This window comes from Canis aureus, chromosome 18 (assembly GCF_053574225.1).
Source record: "Canis aureus isolate CA01 chromosome 18, VMU_Caureus_v.1.0, whole genome shotgun sequence".
NCBI classification, from domain to species: Eukaryota; Metazoa; Chordata; class Mammalia; order Carnivora; family Canidae; genus Canis; species Canis aureus.
The window spans coordinates 23,114,422-23,140,280 of NC_135628.1; the positions used below are offsets into that span (position 1 = coordinate 23,114,422).

A 25,859-nucleotide genomic window follows, 5' to 3' on the forward strand; every position below is an offset into this window, starting at 1 on the left:
ACCTAGGGACACTTTTAAAATACCAATGTTGGAGTCCCACTTCTCCAGATATTCTGATTTAATTGATCTGGGGTGGGGCCCAGGAAATGGGATATTTTTTAATACTCCCCAGGTGATCCTAATGTGCAGCCAGAATGAGAATCATTGAACCACAGGAAGACAAGTGTGACTGACAAAATCAACCAACATTGACAGAGAAAGGTGATAACCCAAGATTTACCTAAGAACAATCCTTAGGCCTGAAATACTGAAATCACTAGTCAGGTGGTCTTCTCATTTCACACAGGATCCCCCTCCTCCTACATTTCGACACAAAAGCTGATGACAGTGTACGCCCTTAAAAATCCTTCAGTGATTCTCCATTGCCTGAAAATAAAGTAAAAAAGTCTGTAGCACAGCTGTTTGTTGCTCCATAACAAACCACCCCCATTTCAACCATTTTATTACATTTGTGGATTCTGTGAGTCAGGAATTCAAATAGGTCTCAACAGGGATAGCTTCTCTGTGCTCCACTGTATCTGGGTCTCCTCTGGGAAGACTCAAGAGCTCACAGTGGCTTGACAATTGGGGACTGGAATCATCTGGAAGTGTTTTCACTCATATGTCTGCAGGCTGATGCTAGCTGTTGGCTGGGATCTCAGCTGGTGCCATTCGTCTGAGCAACTACTTGTGGTCTGAGCCTGGTGGTCTGAGCACCAATATGAGGGCCTAGTTGGACTTCTTAGTTGATGGCTCAGCACTCCAAAAAGCAAGTGTCCCACAAGGCGGAAGCAGCACTGCCTTCACTGACCTAGCCTCGGAAGTCACAGAGCATCCTTCCACCAGATGCCATTGTTCAAGGCAGTCTTAAGCCCACCTAAGGATTCAGTAGGAGGGGATATAACTTTACCTCTGGATGGGAGAGGGTGGCAAGGACACGTTACAGAAGATCGGGTGACATGGGAGATATTATTGGAGCTATCTTTGGAGAATATAATCTGTTCCGATGGCATACAAGACACTGCAATTATTTCCCTAGCATCACAAAATCTTCATCTCAGACAAGTAGCCTTCACTCTCATTAGGCTGAAGAGGACATAGTGCTCTTCCAGGCCACCTTTTCCCCATGTTTTCCCCTTTCTCCACAGTGTCTGATCTGTGATCTGCTCAGATCCCCTGCCCTGATGCTCAGTCACCCCGTGGGGCTGGACTCCAGCATCTCTTTCTCGGGGAGCATGCTCACAGTGTGCTGGGTGCTCCTTCTCCGCTCAGCTGTGCCTCTCTTCTCTCTCTCCCTTGAGCTCCCTCATCTCACTGTGTGCTGTTTGGTTATTCATCTCCCTTTCTCTCCCTCCCTAATCTCCCAGCTTCTTCAGGGCTGAGGCTCTTTTCTTTCAATATCCCCAACAGTTACCCAACAGTATGTGTTAAGCACATAGTAGGTGTTTGAAATATAGTAGCTTTTATTATGCCGTTCTTCTTATGGGAAATACACATCTTATAAAAGTAAGATTGAAAAATTATACTTGTCCCCTAGGTTGCATTATTTCTCTAGTATTTAAGGAAGTAGGAAATCCTGTGGGGTCTGGGACTCACTAGAGGCTATACCGCTTTTGCAGCACGATACCCAAACTGTTCCTTAGCCCTAAGGAGGCCATTTACGTCTCTCTTGGCCTCTCGTTCCCATTACAAAAATGCCTCCCTTGAGTGTTAGTGAATAAATTTGTTAATGCTGGTGAAGTGCTTAAAAAATGGAAGGAGCTGTATGTGAGCTAAATATTATTAATAATAATGGTAGTAAGATTGATTATTCATTTCCATGGCACTTCTCCTATTCAGTCTGTGCAAAATTGGAAATTGGTTGTGTTAAATTGGCTTACCTGCTCCATTTGGCCCTGTCAGGAAAATCAATGAGACACACATGAATATTTTCCTATGTACATAGCCATTTTCGAAGTTAGACAATCATCAATATTTATTGTAAGTGGTTATGGAGAAAATGGAAGAATATTTAACACATGAGAGCATTTAGGTATTATTAAATGTACTTGGCCAAGCAAATTTTAAAGCTATATTTTGGCTTTCTCTCACAACAGAAAAATCTATATTTTTAATTAGATACATGGGCATTTTTGAGAGGCTGTCACTGGAAAGGACTCTGAAATCTGAAGTCAGAGGACAGTTTTCAAATGGCAAAAGCTCCTCTGTACCCTTACGCCTACCAGAAGTTCCAGGTAATTGGAAGAAACTGCTTCTAAAGATTCTCTGGTTTTATTAATAGATGGCCTGATATCAGAAATGGGAACTTCTCAACCTAAGACCACACATGCTTTCAGTGGGTTCCAGATGTCCCCATATTAAGACTCATGGCAAACTTTGCAGGAAGGGAAGTTGGCCATAGCATAGTTTGAAGGAATAGGCTCTGATCCCCAAAGCATCACAAAGACTATAATATAGAAGGCTAAGGAAAGAGTGTTGAGTAGGAAGTGAAAGCAAATGAGTTCTAGTCTGGTCTCAGCCACTAACCAGCTGTGTACATGGAACATGACTTTGGACATGACTTTACCTCTTGGTGGCATCTCTGAGGCCTTATGGTTTTCTGTAAAATAAACTAAAGCTCTTAAAAATATTTCCAGATTTCATTTTCAATATGTTTACAGATATATTCAATTTGGTGTATGAAGTAAACACATTTGCTTGTCACTACCTGTTATCTTCTCTCATTCTTCTCAGTGAAGAACCCCAGACATTGGGCTCTTTGTTTTTTTTGACGGAGCCAAAGTGGCTATGGCTCCCAAGTTTAACCCATCTGGTCCCAGAGAATTTGGCTTCTCCCAGTCCTTCTGGGCTCCAATGAAGTACCATGCCATGGAACAAGGGTTACAAGAAATTGTCTGTCAAGGACCAGATAGTAAATTTTTTTAATGGTCCCTACTACAACTATTCAACTTTGCCCAAGAAAGTAGCCACAGAAAATATCTAAACAAATGGGTATATTTCTCTTCCAATAACATTTTATGGACACAAATTTGAATTTCATGCAATTCTCATGTGTCACAAAATATTCTTCTTCTTTGGATTTTCCCCAATTATTTAAAAATGTTAAGCTATTCTTTATTCAAGGGCATACAAAAGCAGGAGGGCTGCCTGCTACCCATGGTATAGCTGAGAGGAGTGTCCTAGGCCTGTACCTCCCTTTGGGGAAGGCCCACCTGTGTGTGAGGGAAGTGACATGGGAAATGTTCTCGGGGACACTCTTTATTCCTTTCCCCAGAGAGGCACACAGAGGTCACAAAGAAAGTGAGACTACATGCCTGGAGGCTATGGCATCCCGGTCTGACCTAACTGAGCCTCAGAGACTTTGGTTCCTACCAGCACTTCTGGGCATAGGGCCAATGGGCCCTTAGGAACCAGCTGCTATTGTCTGAATTTGGTTTAGTCAGAGAAAGGGCATCATTCATAGTCTGCAGCCATCATCCAGACTGCCAGTAAGCTGGGAGGCTGGAAGATGGAGAGCAAAATGGGGCAAATAGGAGGAAAGACAATGTGCAAAAAACACAACCAAGTCTAGAACTCAAGAGACATAAACTATGAAGTAGAAAGAGCCCCATCTCCACGCTCTCATTAATTCCTGGGTCGAGCCAGCAACACAGAGAAAACAAGCTTTACTGGGGGATGGGTCATTTTCTGGGTCTCATGTCCCACACCTTGGGGGTCCACCCATAGGGTGCCCCTCATGTCTCCCACCAGAGGAAGTAGAGCCAGGGTAAGCCACCACTACCATTCTAACACAATCACTAAATCATTAATTTGGTAGTCATGTTCTCTAGAGAAAGAGAAACGATAGGAGATAGACAGATGATAGATGATAGAAAGATAAATAGATAGATGATAGATAGATACAGAGATTAAATAAAGAATTGGCTTATGCAATTACGGAGGCTGAGAAGTCCCAAGATCAATAGCAGGCAAACTGGAGACCCAAAAGAGCTGATGATATAAGTTTCAGTTCAAGGGCAAGAGAAGACCAATGTTCTAGCTCAAACAGTCAGGCAGGCAGAGTCCCTATTACTGAGCATTTTTGCTCTGCTCAGGTCTTTAGTGGATTGGATGAGGCCCACCCACACTAAGAGGGCAATCTGTTTTGTTTGGTTTCCTGATTCAAATGTTAATCTAATCCAGAAACACCCTCACAGGCACACTCAGAATAATGTTTGACCAAATGTCTGGGCCCCTGATGGCCCTATCAACATAAAATTAATCATCACACCCTCCTGAGACCATTGGGTTTCCCTCTTGTGGATCTGCTTATCTCCAGTCATGCCTAATATAAACTTGATCAAGATGGGCTACCTGGCAACCATACCACATTCTCCTTGGGCAGTCACTCTCTCTCTCTCCCCTAAATGACAATTGCATAATCTGTTCCTCTCTCCTCAAACCTTTAGCACTTCCTCCCCACTCCTCTCTCTCAGCTAATGACACTGCTTCCTACTTAACTGAGAAAGCAGAAGCACTATGAGAACTTGCAAAAGTTGCCAGCACAGTATCTACCCACCTGCCAGTATCCGCCTCTATGCATCTGCCTGCATTCCAGTTCCTGTAAAGGAATCCCTAATGATCCTATCCACAGCCACCTCTTCCCCTTTGACCTGACCAACTAAAGCATATCACTCCTGTAATTCTTCCTTCCTTTACTTGGATCATAAATTTTCCCCCCTTTTCTGGATTATTTTCTTCCACAATGTACAGCCATAAGCTGGCAATAGCCAATGTTGCATAAATCTTGCCCAAGGACAACGTAGATAGCTCTGCAAGCTCATACAACAATTCATGGAATCCAGGCCATTTTCAGCCTAGAGGGTCTTGCAGCCAGGGGACTTGAGACTTGGTCTCAAAGGAAATGAAATTAATGTTTTTATAGTCTGATCTATAAAACACTGAAATCTTTGATATGAGTTTAACAGAGAATTTCGGAATGCTCCTTGTAGTGTGCATTTCATACAGCCTTTGGCATTGTTAGGTTCCCTGAAACCGTGAATGTTCTGCTAACCAAGGATAGAAAGAGGGAATTCACTGCTCCACTCAGCAGAATCTCTGACCAGGGGCCTCTTTCCCACCCTCACTATGAATTGGCAAAATCTCTCCTCGCTGTAACTGCTGTTCTCCATGGCTTGCTGTGCTTTCTAGTGTATACTCTTGCTTCTTTGGCGTTTCTCCTATTCTCAAGTCTGTTGGACACCCTGATGCTTCCTTCTTTCCCCTCTCCTCCATAAGCCCTCCCCAAACCTCACCCTACTGCCCTGAAGGGTTTGTGAATGACAAAAGTTTGTCTTCACCTACTTGTATTTTGGGGTTTATGGGAGTACCCCTTTACTGGTTTTGTTGTAAATGTTTTGTCCCTCAAATAACCATCCTCTACCCCAAACTTACCTTTTTCATATCCTATGATAGGATTTATTATCCAAAGGATAATTCAAATTCACAGAGGGTAAGGAACTTGCCTAGGGTCTCATAGCTTGTAAGCACTGGGTATGGGGTTTATGCAGTCTGTCTGACTCTCACCTTTCTCTCTTTAAGTTGTTCAAAACTGCAACTCTTAATTTATTTAAGATGGTTATTATTAACATTGGTATCGGATAGGTTGTTTACTCTCTCTGGGAAAATTATTATTCTTTTGATTTATTCCTTTAATCCTTAACTCTATTCAATGTTTTCTATTGTTCTTCAAATCCATTTGCTTTTTGGAGGAACATATTCATTTTGGTGATTTTGTCAGTCACTTCTGTAAAACACTTTTAACCATTCTCCCACTCCTGCAAACTTCTTTCCTTTAACCTCATATCCAGATCTTATACTGCCTTTGGAATACAAGCATAGAGACTTGAATATAACCTGCCTTAGATTCAAATCTCAAAAAGAAAAAAAGAAAGGAAAGAAAAAGGAAAAGAAAAAAAGAAGCAGCATTGACCAGTATCTCTCTCCCTCCTTCAGCTCTGTCACTACATTTCCACTTGCTTGCTTGATTTCACACCATCTGCTCCATTAAGAGGAAGTTCTCAGTAGAGTTGTCACAAGCATTACAAAGCGTTAGCAACAGCTGGTTAAGCATATTTATGCTACAGTAGAAACATGAGGGTTGGATACAATAGCACAATATGAGTTGGGTTTTTTTTGTTTGTTTGTTTGTTTTTGGGTTTTTTTTTTTTTTTTTGGTTTTCTTTTTTGGCAAGGAAGAGTAATAGACAACAGATGTGGTACATGATATTTTAGTGCTAGAGACTAGCATGACCTGGGTGTATCTCAAAGGCAGTATAAAACCCAGATCCAGTCATGTGGAAATAAAAATCAGAGCCTGGACCATAGCAACCTAGAAGTTTGCCAGAATGATAAACACTAGAGATTGGGCAAAATGATTAGATGTGAGACACTCACAAAGACATTTAACTTCTCTGTGCCTACTTTCTTATCTGAAATGCCAATATAATATCAGATACCTCATAAGGTTGTAATAAGGATTAAATGAGATAATAAAGGTAAAGCATTTAGGTCAGCATCTAGCACATAGTAATAACAGTTCAATAAATATCAGGCATGATCATTATTATCTTCCTCACCATCATCCATGTTATATGAGATTGAATATTCCATTAAAGTTTGTGGTAATTTGAGAGGAAGGTACGAAACAATGAAGAAGAAAAATGGGCTTTATTAATTTATCTATTCACTTAAGAAGTATTTATCGAATACTTCATATCTATTAGGCACAGTCCCAGCACTGAAGATACAGCAATAAAAAAGACAGAGAACATTTCTATCCTCATGGATACTTTTTCTAATGAAAGAAGACAGTAAATAAGCCAAGAGAAAAATAAATAAAATACACAAACAAAAATATCTGAATATGGTATACATTCTACAAATACATAAAACAAGTTGCTCTGACAATGGCTAGGTGTATACTTTAATTTGGATGGTCTTAAATAATTAGCAAGAGACCATAATGTGACAATTAGAGCGTAGAGCATCTTATACAGAAGAGGGAGTAGTGCTAAAGCCCTAAGGTAAGAACAAGCAGTATGTCTGAGGAGTGGGAAGGAGCCCAGTATAGAGTATAGGTAGGTAAAGGGGAGAATGGTACTTCATGAAATCAGAGAACTAGGCAGGGCCAGGTTAAACTGTGCTTTATAAACCAGAGAAACAAGGAGTTTGAATTTTATTCTAAATGAGATGGGGCAACCAGAGTAGTTGGTACTAAATTAGTCTTATCATAGTAAAAACTACATAAACAGAAAAACATATAAACAATGACTTTTAGATATTGAATAAAAGGCAGAGTAAAACATCAAACCCCTGAGAGAAGGGAAATACATGAAGTGAATCTCCTGATCACCTTGGCTTTCTGTGTGGGTGCACTTTCTGGAATATAGCCTAGAGGGTTAGAGGATGAACAGAGCATACCAATCTCACTGAGCTGAGTAGGCAAAGATCAGAGTGTGGGAACACTAGGGAAGCTGGACATTTACAGGGCAATGCACCAGAAAAGAAGGAACTATGCAAAGAATGAACTCAAGAAATTTGCATTGAAGTCCCCTTAAGTCTTTGACCAAATATTAAGACACACACACAAAGGGTAAGACCCTACGAGGTCTGGTTGAAGACAGCTATTGTGAAACTGTGAGCTGAAGAGAAATTTCAAAGGGCAAACAGTGCCCTGAAGGACAGATTGGACACTGTATAAGAGGAAAACAAAACAAAACAAAACAAAACAACACAATAGAAACTAGTTAAACTGAAGCACAGAGAGAAAAAAGCCTGGAAAAAATGGAAGAGAGCCTTAGTGATGTGTGGGATATTATCAAGCAGGCTTACTTGTGTAATTGGAGTCCGAGGAGGAAAAGAAAAGTATTTGAAAAAGTAACTCACCAAAAGTTTCCCAATTTGATGAAAAATATTAACCCACAGATCCAAGTACCTCCCAAATCAACAAGCAGTGCAAACACAAAGCACATCACAGCCAAACTGCCAAAAAACAAAAATAAAGAGAAAATATTAAAAGCAGCCAAAAAACCAAAAACATACTACATATACAGGAACAATAATAAGAATTAACATTGTCTTCTCATAAGAAACAAGGTAGGCTAGAAGGCAATGGAACATCTTTAAAATGCTAAAAGAAAAAAAGTCACCTAGAGTTTTGTATCCAACAATCTTCCCCCTACTAAATGAATGCTAAATAAAAATACATTCTGATAAACAAAAGGTAAGAGAGTTTGTCATCAGCAGCACTGTACTGCAAGAAGTATTCAAAGATATAGAAATATGCTGGTTTGGAGGGATAGGAGTAGGTTGGGTAAATATGAGATAAGACAGGAGATGGGGGAGGGAGAGATAGAGGAAAGATAAGGGGATCATTGTACTGCCTTCATCAAATTGCTAAGTCAAAATGTCCTTCAGGAAAATGAAGGAAGTAATATAAGGTAGAAACTCTTACCTATATGTACGAATGAAGACTTCCATTTATTATAAATATGTGAATAAATATAAAAGACATCACCACTCTCTTAATTTCTTAAGAAATAATTGTTTAAAGCAAATAATAAAAATGTATTATGGAGTTTATAACATATGTAGATGTAAAAATGTATGATAATAATTGTTCCAAGGACAGAAGGGGGTAAGTGGAAGCATACTGTTGTAGGTTCCTATGTTTGAAATAGTGTAATATTTTTCCAAACTAGGTTATATTGTTAATATAGTTTATCCATTATAACCTCAGAGAACTCAATAAAAATAAACAAAAACTAAAAAATGAAGTATACCTAAAATGTCAGTAGAGGAAATAAAATAATATAATAATATAATAAAAAACAATTAGCAAACCTAAAAAAGCACTGAAGGGGAATGGAACAAATCCAGATAATACAGATAGAAAAATGTATCAAGAAGGTAATCTTAAACTCAACTGTATTAACAATTATATTAAATATAAATGGGCTAATTAGTCCAATAAAAATGGGTAAAAGATTGAGATTCAGAATGGTTGAGATTGTTATAGGATGTTAACAACACATATGCTTTAAATATAAAAATATAGGTAAATTTAAAATATAGGAATGAAAAAATATACAATATGAATTCTAGAAATAAGGAAGCAGAAACAGGTACATTAATGTCAGGCAAAGTAGACTTTAAGTCTAAGAGTACTATTAGAGATTAAGGGGATATTTCATAATAAGAGTCAACCCATTAAGAAGATATAATAAATTCTAAATTTGTATGTAATAATCGAATTTCAAAATACATGAAGAAAAGCTGAAAAAACTAAAGGAATAAATAAACAAATCTACAATTAAAATTGGAAGATTTTTAACACTTTTATTAGTTGGTAGAATAAGTAGATGTGATTAAATGGGAAGCCATTGGCAGGTTTGGGCTAGGGCATGCATGATCTTATTTGATATATAAAGACCTCTCTGGCTGCAAAGTGAAGAATGAATTGTAGAGAACACTAGAAAAAAAAAAAAAAAGGACACTATTACACTAGACCAAGTGAGAGTGATAGTGGCCTGAACTAAGGTTGTAGTGATGGCACCAAAGAAAATGGACAGATCTGAATGTGTCCTGTTGAGACATCCACAACCAGCCAAGTACAGAGCCTTCTGGACAAGAAGTTATTCAATCTTTGGCTCCAATTCTCATGCAGTAAAATTGGGGCAAAGAACAAATAGTAGTTACTCTGCAAACCCAAGGTCTAATATGCTTCTGCCCACCCTTAGATACTAAGTAAAAGCAATCAAATTCAAGGCAGATCAGGAATCGATAATTATGCTGATGTTAAGACTGTCAAACCCTCATAGAAAATCTTTTTTAAAGTGAACACAGAGTCAGGATTACATTTTAAAACTTGGTGCTTTCAAGAACACTTGAATTCCTAATTTTATACCTGGCAATTGGCTTAGACTTTCTTGGCAGGACATTTCAGTAGGTACGTTACCTATAATTATTTGTACTGGGTCCAACTGCCCATTTTTACTCTTTGAGCTTTCAGGTAGGCAAGTGAGCTGGGAATGGACCCGCCAGTATGGACCACTGAAGACCTAAATGCGTTTGGTAGAGGCCTTTGCTAGCTCCGGCGATCAGCTGATGCTCAGAAAGGATATCACATGGCATAAACTCCACTCCTGTTCACATATACACAAAAAATGTAACCCTTTCAGACTGTGACCTGAATACAACCCCACTGCAATTTATAGGTATGTACTGAGCGTTTTTGAGTGAACCCTTGTGTGTACTATGGCTATGATGAGAGAATGGTGAAAAGCCAGAGCATTCCCTGTTCTCATGAAGCTTACTGTTGAATGAGAGGGAATAAACATTAAGCAGGTAGTCAAGCAAACAAGTGATGACAATTATGCCACAAGTGGTGAGGGAGAAGCACTTGACCACATATAACACTACTGTGGGCGGTTAGGGCAAGTGGCCCAGAGGAAACGATCCTTAATCAGAGAGGAACTGGGTGAGGATAGGGGGAATGAACATTCCAGGCAGAGAAATGCAAAGACCCATGGAAGGGAAGCACAGGGTATTTGAATGTCTGCAAGTAAGCCATGAGGCTAGATTAGAGAAACAGACAGAGAGAGTTTAAAAGAAGCTGCAGGACTGGGTAGGACCCAGATCATGAAGGGATTTTATTTCCTATGAACAATGGAACGGTGGGAATCTAATATAAAGCTTTAAGCTTTAGTACAGTATATTAATACACTTTAATAGAATGTAATTAATGCACTTTAGTACAGTGTATTTAATACAGTACAAGAGAAGTTTTCAAAGATGAGGGTCTGGGAGCTTAATTAACTGTTGCAGGCCAAAGTTTGAAATGCATTCATCCTGGGCTTTATTCACAGGAAATCACCACAGAGTACCAGAGTCCTGGGGTTACCCTTGTGGAGGCAGAAGACCAGTGGTAGACTGTGATTGAAGCTTCAAGCTAGCAACAGTTTGGAGGAGCCTCAGACTCCCTATCTCAGGAGCTGAAGGAGCCACCTGGAAAACAAGACTGCAGTGCCCATTAACACAACATCTTCTATCTTTGATCCAATTACTGAATTAGAAAGGGGAGTGTTTAAGACAAATGGAAGTTTTTAACATTAATCACCATCTAATGATGGCAAAGCCTGGGAGATGTCAGGTTCCATTTGATAGATTTATCCTGAAAGTGATATGTACACTGACAGTTGAGGAAATTAATGGTTTGACTTTATGGAGGACTGACAGGATAAACGGACTTTGACAGGCTAAATTAAGAGGAGGATGTTACAGAATGCAAAATACCAACTTCATATTTTGAGTGTAATGCTTTAGAGGTTTTTGGTACTGGTTTTTGAGTCCACACGTATGTTTAAATAAATGAAAATTCAGGAGAGGATATTGCCTTGAAGAGATTACATTATAGCAGAGCAATGAATAAATAATTTACAAGTGACATCTTTAACCATGTGCACTTTTTAAAAAATGCGCAGATTTATAAACAGAATCAAATAAAGTAAAACAAAATGAAACAATTTTAGGCTTATATTTTCAATTTTAGTTACATGTTAATTTCTTGGGGAAGAAATCTGTCTTATACATTTTTGTATTGCCAGTGCTTAGTACATTGAAGCGTATACAGCTGGCACTCTGTAAATGCTAGTTGCAAAAATGTGCAGCATATCAATCAGTATCAGTATTGATATCAGGTAATTAGCAAACATTTACTATCTTTAAATTTATACAGTGCTAGGTAATACATTATTTTTATGTACAAAAATGATTTCATGAGTCCATGGAAAACACACTTCACTAAACTGGATAAAATTGTTTTAATCAGAACAATGCAGTATTTTTCAGAGCCAACTGCATGGAACTAATTTAATTATTAGTTTTTCTGTATGAAAAAATATATGATATTCCCATTTCCCCCTCTTTAATGTTTCCAATATTATTTTCAATGAGATCAATTCCTTTCTAAAGAGAAACTCTTATAACAAAGACATGATTCATTGCTTGAGTTTGTGTTCCTATCAAATTTTATTCTTTATAGTTTTTGCACATGTTTTCTTTTGAGGCCATTATTTGCAACCAATTCAATTCATCCAGCTTATACTCTACAGATCTGAACTTTGACAAGGATAGAATTTCCATCAAATTTTAGTCATAATAAATTTCACCATGTGCAGTTTTAACTACTGTCAATTTTATTTTGTGTTGATTTTTTTCTTCCAAAAATATTCATTATGAATTGGAGAAAAATCCATCAAAAAATTGCAAACAGTATTGTAAAATGTAGAGAGGTCAGAGCTATGGTTAGATGGGAGTGGTGTAAATGAATATGAGATGAGAACACGAGATGGGAAAGAGAGAGGCAAGAACAAGGAAATAAAACCTTCATCAGATTGGTAAGTCACAAATGTCTACCTTCATTAAAGGAAATGTTTATTATTTGAGATCTTATGCTTGCACATTTCATTGAGGATAAAGTTTACCTCATATTTTCACTCAGTAAAAAAAAATCACATTAATTTGCTAAGAAATAGTAATTCCTTATCTCAAATAAGGTTCCTCTTTTTTTTTCTTTTTATTAAGATTTTAAAGTAATCTCTAAAACCAACATAGGGCTCAAACTCACAACCCTAGGATATAGAGTCATATGCTCCACCAACTGAGCCGCCAGCCTCCACTTAAATATGTCCCTCTTCTGAAACTTGTCTTTCAAACATAAAACTTCAGGCACATTTCAGAAGTGAGGACGTGGCCTTGAAATGCAGGAGCCGTTTACTTAAGGCCTGGAGATAGAGCCTGGGAGTCCTCATGCACCATTTTCCATTCTTATCCATTAAAATACTCATTTTCTGGGAGATTGCTGTGAGGCATGACATTTTCCACGTATTTTTGACCACAATCTTCATTGTGAAATGTCTACTCAATCATTTGCCCACTTTTGTCATAAGTTATATCTTTATTAATTTGTAGATGTTCTTTATATTTTTAGATATTGACCTTTTATTTATCTCTTGTGTTGCAAATATCACTTCCCAAGCTGTGGCTTGTCTTTTAATTCTCTTTCTGGTATCTGTTGATGAATAGAACTTTGTAATTTTAATATGCTAAAATTCAACCATTTTCATTTAAAGATTCTTTAAAAAAATACGTTTCTACTCCAAAGTCATAAAACTGTTTCTATGGTATACTCTAAAAGTCTTATTGTTTTGTCTTTTGTATTTATATACATGAATATGTTATCTGGAAAAGGTCCAATTTTGCATATATGTTATTTGGAAAAGATCCAATTTCATGTTTTTCATAACTCAATTTTCCTAGATCCATTTCTTGAGAAGACAGGTTTTTTTTTTTTTTTTTGCTGATTATTACGGATTTGTAATGTCGCCTCTGTTATATTCCATATCTATGTATATGTATCACTTTTGTGCTCTTCATTCCTCTTACATCCTATCTTCTGTCCCTATATTTCTGCATACATTCTTTAGAATTTCTGCTGATGACAAACAATATCAGTTTTTGTTTGTCTAAATGTCTTTATGTTCCCCTCATTCTCGGACGATATTTTTGTTAGATATGGAGTCCTAAGATGGCAACCATTTTATTATTGCTATGTTCATTATTGCCATGTATTTTGGCTTCCATTATCATCGAACAGAAAGCTGTCAATCTAGTCATTGTTCCTTTGTAGGCAACCTGTTTTTCTCCTCTGGCTGCTTTTAAGATCTTTTTGTAAACAACAACAACAACAACAACAACAACAACAACAACAACAAATCCCAAGATCTTCTCTTAGTTTCTGATGTTCTTTGAGTTCACTATATGTCTAGGTGTAATTCATGGAGTTTCTTCAACTCCAAGTATATTTTATTAGAAGAAAGTAAAGTGTTTCATCCCCACTTCCCCCTCTTTTCTTTAGAATGAATACATGTATTCAAGAGAAGGAAAAGCTGAAGATATGGAAAAGAGGCCAATAATTAATGGAGTGAGGTCTCTGAGGAAGAGACAAAGCATGGGAGCACAGCATAGGTAGGGAATAGTGCAGGAAGTAGGGGTGTGGATGTTGCTGAGGAGTGAGCAGAAACTTAATGGTCTTTTGCTTGATTGAGTCTACCTTGTGTGTGAAGATGGATCATTCAGCATTTACTAACTGTGTTAGGTGCCAGGAACACATAGTGGTGAACAAAACACACGTACTTTTTGCCTTCCTGGAGCTTACATGCCAAAGGGGGAAACAGACAATATATAAGTAACAAATAAAAAACAAAATAAACAGCACTTAAGAAAGTGCTACGGAAGGAAATATACAGTACATTGTAATAAAGAATGGAGTGGTCGGTTAAGGTTGGCATCACTAGGTGGTGACTGAAAACTAGAGAACGAGAAACCAAGCTTCATGAAAGAATTTTCTAGCGATAGGGAACACCAAGTACAAAGGCCTGAGGTGGGAAAGAGCTTTATATATTCTAGGCTTTCAGAAGGTCAGAGTGGTTAGGATATAAGAAGTGAAAAGAAAGAGTGGGCAAGGTAAGGTTAAAGAGATATTTAGGGATAAAAATCATCTGAGACTTTGTATTTTTGTCTAAGTTAAATGGGTAATCACTAAACATCTTTTCTTAAAAAAAGGAAATGACTTGATAAGACTGGCTTTCCCAAGCTGGATCATCTCCTATTGCTCCCATTCCATTTTATTTCAGGTAAGACTAGAGACTAGTAATTTATCTATTGTGTAGGCTTCTCTCTATATATATGATTAGATAGATAGATAGATAGATAGATAGATAGATAGATAGATAGATGATAGATAGATATATATACATATTCGTAATATATAATTTGTGCATATTATATACACACGCATTTATATATACATTTATAAGGTATTTTGTCAATGTCTTCAAAATATGGTGTGGTCTTTTACATACACCCTTTCTTCCATCTTGATTTTCTTTTTTTTTTTTCTTTTGATTTTCTTATTCAACAGATACCTCATGGAAATTTTCTATGTCAGATAATATAGTTATCATTTTTTCCTTTTAACAGCTCTTATATATTAAGCATACCTTTATGTTATGATGACTGCTTCCTAATTTTGGCTGGGATAGATAATGCTGAAACAATGTTATATGTATATCCTTAACATATTCATGCTGATATTTTTATAGGAAATCTTAGAAGCGGAATTGCTTGATCAAATAATATGTTTATTTTTTAAGATGTTTCTAGATTATTTTTGAAAGTTCTTATTAGCTAACATTTCTACCAGCAATATACGATAGTACTCTTTCCCCTATATTCTACTGTGTTGCTTTTATTCCTGTCTGATGAGTGTGTGTGTATATATATATATAAAAAATATATTTTTTTAATTATAGATACATACATATATGTATATGCGTGTATATATAAAATTTGGTACTTTGTAATGAAGTAAGCATCTTTTCATCGATCTGCTTACTATTTGGATGTTCTCTTCTATGAGTTATTTGTTCCTTTATCCATTTTTCTAATATGTTACTTGTCTCCTTGTCATTCTGAAAGATATCTTTACATAGTAAGGATATTAACTGTATCATCTCTACATTATAAATATTTTTTCAGATTTTTTTCATTTTTAATGACTTTATAATATCTTTCATCATAGGAAAATATTACTGTGTATATAGTCAAACATATATGTTATCTTTTAGATTTAGTCTTGATTAAGAAGTTCGCTTTGAATCCCTCAATTGTACATGAAGTACTATTTATTTTTTATAACACTATCATTGTATTTAAATCTTTAAGCTGCCTATAATTTATTTTTGTATTTTTAATATGTTTCTTTCAGATTAATAATCAGTTCTGCCAATCCTGGCTATTAAATAACTCATCCTTTTCCCCCTTAGTGGATATACCATCTTTGCTCTGTATCAATTTTGCAAAGATGCTGACATCTGGAATCTTTATTGTGTTCCACTGATTTTTTAAATTATTATGTTACATTGATCTTTTTGTATATTGATTTGATACATTCTAATGTATCTTATTCTATTTTACAGTATGTCCTAATAACTAGTGAGGTAAATTCCCCTCAATTTTCTTATTTTTTAAATAATAAATTTATTTTTTATTGGTGTTCAACTTACCAATACAGAATAACACCCAGTGCTCATCCCGTCAAGTGCCCCCCTCAGTGCCCGTCACCCATTCACCCCCACCCCTGCCCTCCTCCCCTTCCATCACCCCTAGTTTGTTTCCCAGAGTTAGGAGTCTTTATGTTCTGTCTCCCTTTCTGATATTTCCCACACATTTCTTCTCCCTTCCCTTCTATTCCCTTTCACTATTATTTATATTCCCCAAATGAATGAGAACATACAATGTTTGTCCTTCTCCGATTGACTTACTTCACTCAGCATAATACCCTCCAGTTCCATCCACGTTGAAGCAAATGGTGGGTATTTGTCGTTTCTAATGGCTAATATTCCATTGTATACATAAGCCACATCTTCTTTATCCATTCATCTTTCAATGGACACCGAGGCTCCTTCCACAGTTTTTGCTATTGTGGCCATTGCTGTTAGAAACATCATGGTGCAGGTGTCCCGGCGTTTCATTGCATCTGTATCTTTGGGGTAAATCCCCAGCAGTGCAATTGCTGGGTCGTAGGGCAGGTCTATTTTTAACTCTTTGAGGAACCTCCACACAGTTTTCCAGAGTGGCTGCACCAGTTCACATTCCCACCAACAGTGCAAGAGGCTTCCCCTTTCTCCACATCCTCTCCAACATTTGTGGTTTCCTGCCTTGTTAATGTTCCCCATTCTCACTGGTGTGAGGTGGTATCTCGTTGTGGTTTTGATTTGTATTTCCCTGATTCCCCTCAATTTTCTTGTTCATCATATATCTCATAACTACTCTTAACTATTTATCCTTCCATTCAAACACTGAGATCTTTTCCTCAATTCCCAGCTCATGTCCATAAAAACAAAATAAACAAAACAACAACCCACCAAAAACCACTGGAATTCTGATCAGAATATTAAATTTATAAATCACTTCAATAAAGTGACTTTTTTGTACATTAATTTTCTTATTCAAACACATGGTATGTTTTTCCTTTTATTCAGATCTTAGTTGTATGCCTCAAGAAGATTTTATAGTTATATTCATACAATTCTTGGGTCTTTTCTGTTGAATTTTTAAATCTTTAAAGTTTTTGTTACTTTTATGAAATTATCTCCTAATTTCCATTTTAGGTGCTTATTGCAATTTTAGAATATTTATTTAATCTCAGGCATCTTAATACATGATATTACTTACTTTACTAAATTTTTCTTAAAGTTTCTTAGGAATGTGTTTAGACCAAGCTGTGTCAGCCTGAGGAGGCAACAGAACGATGGATAAGAAGTTTATTTGGGCCTGATTATGTTGTGTGTGTTACTCTACCAATTATTTTGTGAAGTGTCAAGCCTCAAGATGAATGAAGTGTCCTGGCCCAAGACTGGCTTCTACCCTATGTGCAGATGCAGCCATAGGCTCATTGGTCCAGGCTTGTGTATAAAACTGAGTCTGGAGCTGGACGATTAATGCTTCCAAAAGATCTTCAGTGTTCTTCCGCTCTGATGCCACCATCTGCAGCTGTACCCTGTTGGAAAGGGTGTGGACAGACAGGAAGCTTGTAGCAATGTGGGAGGATGCTATTGCTGCTGCTCTGTATCCTGGCTGTCCTTTTTTCCTTTTCCTACAGGAACCTTGATTGAATTACCCAAGTGTTGCTGGTCTCTATTAGTGCGTGCCTGCTGTAATATCTGTCAATAGATAGTTGTATCAGATCACATGGTTTTCGTAAATACCGACTTTTTCATTACTTACGTCTCTCTTATCTCATTTGGCACATTTAATCTTATATTCCTCATGGTCTAATTATTATATTATTGCTCCTGCTTTCTTACCCTTTAATCTCCGTAGCATCTATATACCTGATACTTTATTTCCAATGATTCCTTACAGGTTTGAAAAACATTTGTTACATATGATTTTATCCAATTCGTGAGGAAGTCTGGTCATTTTGTACCCTGAATTAATTTTGAATCTGTTCATTTCTCTCCTCCCCCTTTGCTACCCTAACCCAAAGCCACCACTATCACTCCCCTGGACCCCTGCAGTGCAATGGAGCAGCCTCTCAACAGGTCCACCCTGTTCCCCTTGCCACCCTCCCCTCCCAAATATCCCCTCCACACTGCAGGCAAAATGCTCTCTTCAAAATGCAAATCAAATGGCATCTTACCCACTATCTCCACCTCCCCACTTCTTCCTGTTTTTCAGGGACGTCCTGCTGGGTTTAGCACCAATTTCAAAATTCCTTACCAGGGCCCTGCATGTGTCAGGCCCAGCTACCTCTGCAGCCTTCTGGTGCCCACACCACCCTTTCTCTCACTCTGTGCTCCAGACACAGGAGACTCCTTTGGGCTCTTGTCTGTTCCATACTCACTGCTACCCAGGACATCTGCACAGGTCATTCATTCTGTCTGGGAGCCCTTCCCTCACCCCCCTTCTCTCCCTCCCTCCCCTCTTGTGCTAACTCAAGCCCCAATTCATCCCTGCAAATCCCTGCTCCAGAACTGTGCCTGCAGGGAAGTCTCTCCTGACCTCCCTGACTCCATCAGATTTCCACACTGCACCCTCAGTACACTGGCAAGCCTCTCTCCCTGTATGGCATCTGACACAGCTGCCATGCTCTAATGCCTGGGGTGGTATTCAGTGAGGTCTGTTGGACCCCACTAGCCTCTGTCTGAGTGCCATGAGGACAGGGGTAAGCCCGCTTTGGTTCACCTCAGACCCCCTGCTTGGAGCGTACTGTCCAGCAAAGAGTAGGCATTCCCCAAGTGCTTGTTGGACAGGTGTGTGACTCACTAGTAGTCTCAGTGAACTCTTACAGAAGGCTGAAGATCCTGAGCCAATGGCTGCCTGTACACAGCCTGCTGCCACTTCTGTCCCAGCACCAACGTGCCTGCCTTCCCAGAGCCAGGCAGCTGTGTGGGTTGCTGAGTTCTGGTTTGAGTTCTGGTTTGAGACTGCAGACTCTGTGGGATCCTGAGGTGGAGAATTGGTGCAGGGCTTTCTCCTTGGTGGGCTGCTGGAGAGCCTGGAGACCAGCATTGGACAGTCCCCAGAGAAGGGCTGGAAAGACATGATTTCTGGAAAGAGCGCAACACTCAGAATTCCAGGTATTCGTGGCTCTGTGTGAGTGCTTGTCCTCTCTGGCCACCAACATGTCATGGAGGAGATGGAGGGGTGGCCACAATCCTTCTGTCATTCCCTCACTCTTCTTTGTAGTTGTATTTTATGTATATGAATCCTTAAATAATGAGGTTAATTTCCCTTTTTAAAATATTTTAAGTACATAACAGTACATATTCTGTAATATTCTGTATTACTTTGCTAGGGCTGCCATAACAAATCTCACAGGCTGGATGGCTTAAATAACAGGAGTTTATTTTCCCAGAATTCTGGAGAACTGAAGTCCAAGATCAAGGTGCCAGCAGGTTTGTTTTATTTCTGAGGCTCCCTCCTTGGCTTGTAGACATCTGCCTTCTTGTCATGTCCTCACATGTTCACCTCTTGATCTGTGTATTGTCTGTGTCTTAATCTCCTCTTCTTATAAAGATGCCAATCACACTGGATTAGGATTCTTCCATATGACCACATTTTACTTTAATTACTTCCTTAAAATCCTGATCTCCAGGGGGCAGCCTGGGTGGCCCAGCAGTTTAGTGCCTCCCTCAGCCCAGGGAGTGATCCTGGAGAGCCGGGATTGGAATCGAGTCCCTCATCGGGCTCCTGCATGGAGCCTGCTTCTCCCTCTACCTGTGTCTCTGCCTCTCTTTCTCTCTCTCTCTCTCTCTCTGTGTGTGTCTCTCATGAATAATAAATAAAATCTTTAAAAAAAAAATCCCTGGGATCCCTGGGTGGCGCAGCGGTTTGGCGCCTGCCTTTGGCCCAGGGCGTGATCCTGGAGACCCGGGATCGAATCCCACATCGGGCTCCCCGTGCATGGAGCCTGCTTCTCCCTCTGCCTGTGTCTCTGCCTCTCTCTCTCTCACTGTGTGCCTATCATAAATAAAAAAAAAATAAAAAAAAAATTAAAAAAAAAAATCCCTATCTCCAATGTGGTCACATTCTGAGGTACTAGGGGTTAGAACTTCATAGAAATTTTGGGGGAACCCAATTCAATGGAGTCCACAACATCTGCTCTTTTCATTTTATGTTACCTCTATGATAGCTGTCTGCATTAGTGCATGTAGCATGTTCATTATTACATTGCTGTGTAATATTTGGTCATATGACCTCACCAAAATTTATTTGTTCCCTGGATGGACATTTGAATTGTTTCCAGCTTTTTGTTCTAAGAACAATGCTGCTCTGATCATCCTTGTATATACTTAAGTATGTACCTAAAGTGAAATTTCTGGGTGCTAGGGTGAATGCAGCTTTTATTTCACTAAATAATGTCAAATAGAAAATACATTTTTGATAGATAGCCAATACAATGTTATGGAAAATTTCCTCAGTCCTGGTTGTGAAAGTCTTTTTAATCATGATTTAAAAAAAATATTTACTGCTTTTTCTGCATCTATTAATTTTAACAAAAGTATAGCAGGTGCCATGAGTGGAGCATTGTGTTTAACAGTTACTAATTCATCGATTGGCATAATCACATTGTTTTTCTCAATTCTGTTAATACAGTGACGAGCACTAATAGGCTTTGTGATGTAAAATCACCCTTGCATTTCTAGAATAAACTGTACCTAGTCATGATGGATTATTTTTTCATACCTTGCTGGGTTCGGTTTGCTAATATTTTACTAAGGATTACTGCATCTATGTTCAGAAGGGAGATAGGACTGTAACTGTTTTTCCCACCTTGTCCTTGTCTAGTTTTCAATATCAAAGTTGATATTGAAAAAGTTGAATGAGACTGGTGAGAATCTGTTTTACTGGGAAGGGTTTGTACAAGATTGAAAATTATGTGATCCTATGCATTTTGGTGAAACTAATCTGAAAAACTAGTTAGACCTGGTGTTTTCTTAATTGCTTGATAGCTTCTGTTTATGTGGTTAGTATTTTTAAATTTTATTTCCCTAATTAATTCTTTATGTTAAACATATATTTACATGTTTTTGTATATTTTATTTTTCCCTTTAAAAAAAATCTCTATATAGAGTACCCAACTGTAGACATTCTGTGACTTGTTCTTTCATTTTATGTTATGCCCATGAGAGCTATCCATGTTAATTTTCCAGCCATTTCAATATTTTCATTCTCTGAGGTCTGATTCCATTTTTTTTATTGCTTCTGCTGATTCAGCTCCTAGAGTCCCATTGCCTTGTATTTTTACTGACTTTGCCTCCATTAGAACTTAATTTGGGGGAATTCTTTGAGGAGTTGAAAGTGCATTTCTCCTGAAAGCATTTGTTTATTTTCATCAGACACCTGGGGATACAAATCCATCTGAAATTCTTACTTTGTAGTTTTTTCAACCGCGCCAATCACGTAAATTAATTTGGATCTGAAAAAGGCATGCCGGTCAGCCTACAGTCACACATTCTCAAAGGAGCTTTTTATTCCTCCTTCACCCAAGACTGGCAGAGACAGAAATTTCTCTTTCTCTCTGCCTTTGTGTGGTGGAATTTTTCTAGTTTACCTTTTCCTTGGGCTTGTAGATCTTTGTGGTCAGGGCTTCATGAGAGGTCTCTGGTCACATTCCCCACTCTCCTGTCTGCACTGCATGTGGTGGATAGGAAGAAGCTCTAGGCCATAAGAGTTTGGCAGATGCCCCCGGGGGTAGCCCCATGGTGTCACAGTCCACTTAACTTTGACTTGTGAACTCACTTGATTCTAACCATTGAAAAAATCTGTACTTTGTTGCAGCTTAGAATACATTTAAAAGGGGTTTTGGGCAGCCCGGGTGGCTCAGTGGTTTAGTGCCACCTTCAGCCCAGGGCGTGATTCTGGAGATCTGGGATTGAGTCCCACGTTGGGCTCCCTGCATGGAGCCTGCTTCTCCCTCTGCTTTGTGTCTCTGCCTCTCTTTCTCTCTCTGTGTCTCTCATGAATAAATAAATAAAATCTAAAAAAAAGGGGGGGGGGTTGAATATTTTATCTAATACTTTCAAATATTTTATAATGGGAAGGTTTCAAGATATCTCACCCAACATATTGTGGAAAACAGAAGTCAGACCTTTTTTTTTTTTTAATTTATTTATGATAGGCACACAGTGAGAGAGAGAGAGGCAGAGACATAGGCAGAGGGAGAAGCAGGCTCCATGCACCGGAAGCCCGACGTGGGATTCGATCCCGGGTCTCCAGGATCGCGCCCTGGGCCAAAGGCAGGCGCTAAACCGCTGCGCCACCCAGGGATCCCCCCCACCCCCTTTTTTAAGGATTTTATTTATTTATTCATGAGAGACAGAAAGAGAGAGACAAAGACATAGGTAGAAGAAAAAGCAGGCTCGGAAGGCAAATGCTCAGCCTCTGAGCCACCTAGGTACCCAGTCAGACTCCTTTTTAACCCAAACTCTTTTTAACCCATTTCATCCAAATGGTTGACAGTATTCATGGCTAACCACTGTCTCCTCATCTTATCATCATCCTCTATTTCAAGGTTTCTTCTTGTTCATTTGTTTTGGGCTTGAATATTTTTGAGAGGAGCTCAGTGCATCTTCTGAATTTTATCTATTTTCAATTGTTTTCTTTTAGGTGCTATCTCATGTAGGAATGTGTTCCCTGGGTTTTATTACTTTTTATTCTACGTAATGTAATGTTGATATTATTTTACCATCTTCTAACATCCTGTGTTGCAAATACCAGTCTGATCATTTTCCTTTGTCATTTACTTACTACTTTTGGCTAGAAGCTTGTCAATTTTTATTCTAATTCTAGCTCAGGAATTTTACAAATCTGTACTTAATATCAGTGGCATTTCTCTCTGATCCTGCTTGGAACATTGTAAGTGGTTTCAATCTGCGAGGATTTCTTTAGTGAAGGCAACCTTCTTTTCTTTTTCTTTTTTTTTTTAATTTTTTATTTATTTATGATAGTCACACAGAGAGAGAGAGAGAGAGAGAGAGGCAGAGACATAGGCAGAGGGAGAAGCAGGCTCCATGCACCGGGAGCCCGACGTGGGATTTGATCCCGGGTCTCCAGGATTGCGCCCTGGGCCAAAGGCAGGCGCTAAACCGCTGCGCCACCCAGGGATCCCCGCAACCTTCTTTTCTTATAGTACAATGTGTACTGTACCATGGTACATACATACTGAAATGAACCATGATATGCAAACCTGTATCACTGCTTGATATGACTGTCTTCATTTGCCCAGCTCCCTTCTCAAACAGGAATGGCCCCAAATGATGTGCTCTGTGTGGCAGACAGCAGGAGAGATGCAAAGGTAATGACAGCATAGCCAAGTGGAGAAACTGCAGGCAATCTCACCTAGTTTTCTTCTGGTCCAGCCTCCCCAGATCAAATTAATGAAATGGGGTACCAACCAGCTGGATGATGCCAAGAATGACTACTATCAGCCTAGATGTCCCAGCCAGCCACAACGCCTAGAATTGTTCCCACTGGTATTTAAGTTGGAGCAGAGGGTTGTCGGCAGGTAGTGCCCAAACCCAGCTGGGCCCTATGATTTTAGGTTACACAGCAGGACATCTGTCTAGGGGATTCCAGACTGGCAGTTGACATAGGCTGCTCCTGGTCATGCTTGATCCCTTAATAATTCTCACCTCACATTTTGTACAATGGATCTTTTGGACCTCATTTATCACATTATAGTAGAATTCAACTATACTTTCTTTTTCCTATTTCTTTCTCTCTTTTTGTAGTCATACATTAGATTTTCTAGGTCAAATTTCCAACTCTCTTACCTTTACTCAGAAGTATTTTTTTGCTCTGTGCTTTGAAATATTACTTCCATGTGTCTTCAGACATTAATTTTCATCCCAAGACTGATTTCTCTCTCATTTAATTAATTAACTCAACTATTTATTTGGGAAATCATCTTTTAGTTTCAGAAAGTCTTTTATGTAATGCATGCTAATCTTCTTGAGCTCTCTCATTGTTACTTTTCTTCACATTAGTTTTCTCTTCCTTCTTCAGCTTTGTTTGCTGAATATGGCTCTGTTTGCTCTGATCAAAACAATATGCCCCTTCTGGCTTCTGGGCCCCCAGATGAATTCTTCTTTTCTTTTCTTTGTCACTCACTGGAGCTCATAAATAGTTGTTAAAATTCTCCAAGTTATGGCAGTTTTGCAGTGGTAGAAGGAAGAGTGTTCTCTTCCACGTGAGTTGATAATGCAACCAGCACACAGCCCTAATGAGGGCTGATGAGGCATGCAGTGGAAGCCATTCTGAGTGAAGGACTCCTCTCATTCCCAGGCTCCAGCATAGGAAGGATTGTGGCCACCTCTGCATCTCCTCCCTGACATGTTGGTGGCCAGAGAGGACAAGCACTCACACAGAGCCACGAATACCTGGAATTCTGAGTGTTGCGCTCTTTCCAGAAATCATGTCTTTCCAGCCCTTCTCTGGGGACTGTCCAATGCTGGTCTCCAGGCTCTCCAGCAGCCCACCAAGGAGAAAGCCCTGCACCAATTCTCCACCTCAGGATCCCACAGAGTCTGCAGTCTCAAACCAGAACTCAAACCAGAACTCAGCAACCCACACAGCTGCCTGGCTCTGGGAAGGCAGGCACGTTGGTGCTGGGACAGAAGTGGCAGCAGGCTGTGTACAGGCAGCCATTGGCTCAGGATCTTCAGCCTTCTGTAAGAGTTCACTGAGACTACTAGTGAGTCACACACCTGTCCAACAAGCACTTGGGGAATGCCTACTCTTTGCTGGACAGTATGCTACAAGCAGGGGGTCTGAGGTGAACCAAAGCGGGCTTACCCCTGTCCTCATGGCACTCAGACAGAGGCTAGTGGGGTCCAACAGACCTCACTGAATACCACCCCGGGCATTAGAGCATGGCAGCTGTGTCAGATGCCATACAGGGAAAGAGGCCCAGTGTACTGAGGGTGCAGTGTGGAAATCTGATGGAGTCAGGGAGGTCAGGAGAGACTTCCCTGCAGGCACAGTTCTGGAGCAGGGATTTGCAGGGATGAATTGGGGCTTGAGTTAGCACAAGAGGGGAGGGAGGGAGAGAAGGGGGGTGAGGGAAGGGCTCCCAGACAGAATGAATGACCTGTGCAGATGTCCTGGGTAGCAGTGAGTATGGGACAGACAAGAGCCCAAAGGAGTCTCCTGTGTCTGGAGCACAGAGTGAGAGAAAGGGTGGTGTGGGCACCAGAAGGCTGCAGAGGTAGCTGGGCCTGACACATGCAGGGCCCTGGTAAGGAATTTTGAAATTGGTGCTAAACCCAGCAGGACGTCCCTGAAAAACAGGAAGAAGTGGGGAAGTGGAGATAGTAGGTAAGATGCCATTTGATTTGCATTTTGAAGAGAGCATTTTGCCTGCAGTGTGGAGGGGATATTTGGGAGGGGAGGGTGGCAAGGGGAACAGGGTGGACCTGTTGAGAGGCTGCTCCATTGCACTGCAGGGGTCCAGGGGAGTGATGATAGTGGTTGTTTTTGGTTAGGGTAGCAAAGGGGGAGGAGGAGAGAAATGAACGGATTCAAAATTAATTTAGAGTAAAAAATTGATGGGATTTGGTTATAAATTGGATTAAAGTCATAGCTAACAGTTGTGGAATATTGTTGTTTTAATGTGTCAAGCAGCAACCTATACACTTTGCATAGATTACTTCATTTAGTACATACAGCAGCCCCATGTGGTAGATTCTGTTACAAGACCAAATTCATAAGAG

General features: G+C 39.4%; 1 long non-coding RNA gene across 2 annotated transcripts in view; it reads right to left on the reverse strand.

Moving 5' to 3' along the window:
* Window positions 1–202: 202 nt before the first annotated feature.
* Window positions 203–25,859, reverse strand: part of LOC144288302 (uncharacterized) — a 29,990-nt gene continuing 4,333 nt past the window's right edge. For both annotated transcript variants that reach the window (XR_013356263.1, XR_013356264.1), the window contains exon 2: window positions 203–366. This is a non-coding gene — a long non-coding RNA (uncharacterized LOC144288302). The remainder of the gene's footprint in view (window positions 367–25,859) is intronic.